Genomic DNA, 4,875 nt, shown 5'->3' with positions numbered 1-4,875 from the left:
GTTAAACCTGGAACATATGGTAAGATTAAGCCTTCCTTTCTAAGTTTTTCATAACTAGGTTTTAAACTACTAACTTTATCAATTATTATAGCATTAGTGAATTTCTTAACTGCCCTATCTATAAGATCTGGGTTAAAACCTCTTTCAACTGCCATATATCTAATTAATAACAATTCGTTGTTTAAATCATTTTGGTTAGTACATATCTTCAAAGCTCTGTTAACATAACTATAAAATGCAGACATTTTTTGTGACCTAGTATGACATGATTCCTGGTGTGGGGCCATAAGAACAGAAAGAAGTTTCCAGTAAGCTGATGTTTCTAAATTACCTTGTACATTCCTTTTCACCAATACATCTAGAAAAGGCAAACTATTATTTTTCTCAATTTCAAACGTAAATTGTATGGATTGTTCAATGCTGTTCAAATATCAGGTTTACATTTTGCATTATTTATGGCTTTAGTTTCAAACACGTCCATTTATATATAAATCACATAATAATGGTGAGAGTGGTGATCCCACAGCTAACCCTTCATTTTGTTTATAGAAATTATTGTTAATTTGAAAAAATGGATTCGTAACACTTATCTTAGTTAAATTAACTATATCTATAGTTTCAACTGCTGAAATTTTGTTTTCTTACATTTTTTTTCAAAACATTTAATTGCATCTTCTGCTGGAACTTTTGTAAATAGAGATTTATTAAGTACTACAATTTGCCCTCCTTTATCAGCCTTACATAATAATAATATTGTTATTTGTAAAGCTGATAAAGTAGGGCAAATTGTAGTACTTAATAAATATGACTACCTTAAAGGGGTAGAAGATATGTTAGAGACAAGTACATATAAAAAAAGTTAAGAATAACCCTACTAATAAGTATCATGAACTTGTAAAAACAAGTGTTAAAAACTGTTTAACTTTAACAGACGTAGAGAAGAAACGATTAATTCCAGCTAGTTTTATTACTCCGAGACTTTATGTACTTCCAAAACTACATAAAATTAATAACAGTTTTAGACCAACAGTATCAAGTTTAGGTACTTCATCGTATCAAACAGCTAAGCATAAAACCCAGAAGTATTCGGTTTTGAGATATACAAATAAATATACAGTTAAAAATTAGAAAGATTGAAAATAGATACAAGCCCAGGACCAGAAAATATTTTCTCCAGGGTTTTAGAAGAGACCAAAGATTAGATATGCTAACTTCTTTCTTTCATATTTGGTAGTTAAAAAGGCAGTGGGCAGGTTTCTGAGAATTGGAGAGTTGCTAATGTTATTTTTGTTTTTTAAAGGTAGAGACAAGAAATTTTCTGTAAATTATAGGCCAGTTAGTCTTACTTCTATAATGGGGAAAATGTTAGGGATTTCTGATAAAAGAAAAAGAATTACAAAATCATTTAATGAAATATGATGCGTTAAGGAAAGGTAACATGGATTCGCCAACGGGTGATCTTGTCTTACTAATCTGTTATTTTTTTCGAATATGTTGTTACTTGTTACGTGACAGTTAGAAAGGGTGTGGAATTGGTATACTTAGAGTTTCAAAAAGCTATTGATAAGGTACCACACAGAAGATTTTTTGTTGAAATCACATCATTATTAATAACGGAGTCCTGTCAAACTGGATCCTTGTTACTAGTGGAGTGCCTCAGGGGTCAATTTTTGGGCTTTTACTTTTTCTTATTTATTTGAGTAATCTTGATTGTAAAGTTTGCTGGTGACATTAAACACTTGGGTGTCTCTACTTGAATCTATAACAACATGTAAAGTTTGCTGGTGACATTAAACACTTGGGTGTCTCTACTTGAATCTATAACAACATGTAAAGTTTGCTGGTGACATTAAACACTTGGGTGTCTCTACTTGAATCTATAACATGTAAAGTTTGCTGGTGACATTAAACACTTGGGTGTCTCTACTTGAATCTATAACAATATTCTTGACCCTGAGTATTCTATGGGAAATTGCGTAATTGACCGAAATCATGTTACCGATAAGCTTTCTCTCATTTTCTGACAAAAGAAACTTTAGAAAATCATTATTGAAATATGACATATTAAGGGAAGCCAATGTGGATTCACCGAGGGGAAACCTTGCCTTACTAATCATCTGTTCTCTGTGTCTAAGGCATAATATTGGAAGGGGCTCCAAACATGATTCTGAGGATGAAAGGAATATTTTATAGCAATAGGTTAAGAGCTCTTAATCTCTTTTCTCTTGAGAAAAGAAGGGTAAAGGGTGATCTCATTCAGTTTTTCTAAAGATTATCCGGGAGATCAATAGCATACTGGCCTCTGATTTCTTTTAGCTGTATTCTAAAGACAATAGGATGAAAGGATATAATTTAATATTTGGACAACACAGTCTAGGCAGTTTTATGTTTCTAAAGGGGTGATTGGCTTATAGAATGAGTTGCACTTTACATGTGTTTAATAAAGGAAATGATGGTTGCCTATTTAGTAAAAAATGAGTTGAAATTTTTACTTTCACTAGGGATAATTTGATCTCTCAAGGCTGTCCTTATTCTTGAAAAACCATATGATCCCTTGTAGTTACATTATTCAGCTTTAGAGCTATATTCCAAACGTTAAGTTTAGAACATTAGATCTAACTTTAGATTATTGTTATTAAAACAGTTTGCTAATAAGGAATGAACTACAATAGAAGAGATTAGGTGTATCTTATATGGCTGTATTGCCCGTAAGTATATCTTTTTTTTTGTTTGAATATAAGCTAGACTAAGATTGAGAAATTTAATTACGGAGCCGAAATCAGGTGCAATAACAGCAGTGTTTTTTATTTATTTATTATAAGTTTATAATTTAGAGTAAAGAAGTACGTAGTGTCCTAGCACCTTTCTTCCAAAATGTCGAAATCGTATAATTTAGAGTAAAGAAGTGCGTAGTGTCCTAGCACCTTTCTTCCAAAATGTCGAAATCGTATAATTTAGAGTAAAGAAGTGCGTAGTGTCCTAGCACCTTTCTAACAAAATGTCGAAATCGTATAATTTAGAGTAATGAAGTACGTAGTGTCCTAGCACCTTTCTTCCAAAATGTCGAAATCGTATAATTTAGAGTAAAGAAGTACGTAGTGTCCTAGCACCTTTCTTCCAAAATGTCGAAATCGTATAATTTAGAGTAAAGAAGTACGTAGTGTCCTAGCACCTTTCTTCCAAAATGTCGAAATTATATTAAAGATGATCAATACTCAATAAAATGATTTTCATCTTTGCAACGTTTAAAGTTTCAACAAAAAACAACAACTATTCTACTATTAAAATTTCAAAAAGTCTAAACAGATTTCAGGGAGACTGTAAGTTTAATGTGAATAAGCACATGTCCTTATCTTGGTACCGAAATGATACAGAATTATATATAATATATAAGTTAAAGTCCTTTTGTATGTGTGAGAGAGAAGCATGAGAGTCACGCGAATTGCAACAATACGACGGTGTACAACTGTTCTCAGTATATTGAGCGTTAATAATTCTGTGTCACTACTTACGTGATGTATGATCTGAATCCCGCTGTAGTACAAACACTATATATATATATATATATTATAATACCTTTTTAAATAGCTACAAGTTTAATTACAGTTATTAATAAAACCACTTGGAACATTACATAACATAGGGGTTTATCATCAGGAAGATTGACACGACTCGCTTTATGAATTACTTATTACTTTGTTGTTGTCTGATTCAGGTCGTCTGACAGTCAATTCAAGCCCAGTGGATCTCGATTTTCAACGCAAAACAAAAGCTTGCCTACTGTTAATAAGTCAACCACATTTTCACCAGAAAAGAAAGATGACGTTTCGAAACCGAACCAAAGGTAAAGTTTTATATTCATTCTAAATCGAGGATAATGGAGACCTTAAAGTACATATTGGGTTTTTACGTACTGTACTATATTACTGTTATTACTAGCAGAGACCCGCACAACTTTCTGCAGTCAAACTACTACCTTTATTGTAACGGTGCTCCTTTAACTATTCCTACGTATTAGAATTTCAAATGGTCCGAAATTGAGTTAACTGATAATTTAAATTTAGTAGTTTAATCGTACTTTAGATTTAGCAGTTAAGTAATAGCCGATATATAGTCAGTTTATGATGTTTGCCAACAAGATTGGTAAACAGTTTTCTTTTTTAACACAAATAAGTTTTAATATACACACAACAATACAATTTACAATAACAAATATTACAAATAGTTATTACAAACAATGAGTTATAAACAAAAGTTTCCCAAACTTACAAACAATATAAAGTCTTCTTTCTAGTCTGAAACTTCCTTGATATCTTATCGAGGGTTCAAGATGAGCGAGTTAATTGCGAGTTGATATAGGTACAATTCACTTAGTAGGGAGCTAGCTAGCCCTGTAGTTCTCGCTGATCACACGGCGATTACAGGTCGAGTTTCACCGATGACGTTAAATAATGTTTTCCTAAAAATACTAATGTCCGATTAGAATCCACTGAAGTTAAATAATTTGTAATGTTCAAACTTTCTAAAGATTCCTGGTAAAATATTTGAAGTTTTCCGATTGGTAAGCGTTGTAACAATTACAGTCATAGCTTCCGAAGTTTTACAGCACACTGACTATAGCGAACTAATAATAGATACTCTCTTTAGGCGCGTCATGTTGGTTATATTTATAGAAGTGGGAAGGTTTTCTAGAAAATTCAGATTACGTAACAATACCGAGCTACATTTAAACGCCCCCCAGTGGCACAGTGGTATGTCTGCGGATTTACAACGCTAGAAACCGGGTTTCGATACCCGTGGTGGGCAGAGCACAGATAGCCCATTGTGTAGCTTTCTGCATAACTTAAAACAAACAAACATTCAAGCGTTTACGTA

General features: G+C 32.5%; 1 protein-coding gene across 1 annotated transcript in view; it reads left to right on the top strand.

Moving 5' to 3' along the window:
* The first annotated feature begins 3,732 nt into the window (after positions 1 to 3,732).
* LOC106466758 (IQ motif and SEC7 domain-containing protein 1-like) overlaps positions 3,733 to 4,875 on the top strand; it is a 139,268-nt gene continuing 138,125 nt past the window's right edge. The window contains exon 1 of the mRNA XM_022394845.1: positions 3,733 to 3,844. The gene's annotated coding sequence lies outside the window, so the exon portion shown is untranslated. The remainder of the gene's footprint in view (positions 3,845 to 4,875) is intronic.

Source organism: Limulus polyphemus, unplaced genomic scaffold (assembly GCF_000517525.1).
Source record: "Limulus polyphemus unplaced genomic scaffold, Limulus_polyphemus-2.1.2 Scaffold2374, whole genome shotgun sequence".
Classification (NCBI taxonomy): Eukaryota; Metazoa; Arthropoda; class Merostomata; order Xiphosura; family Limulidae; genus Limulus; species Limulus polyphemus.
This window is presented reverse-complemented; position numbering and strand designations above follow the sequence as displayed.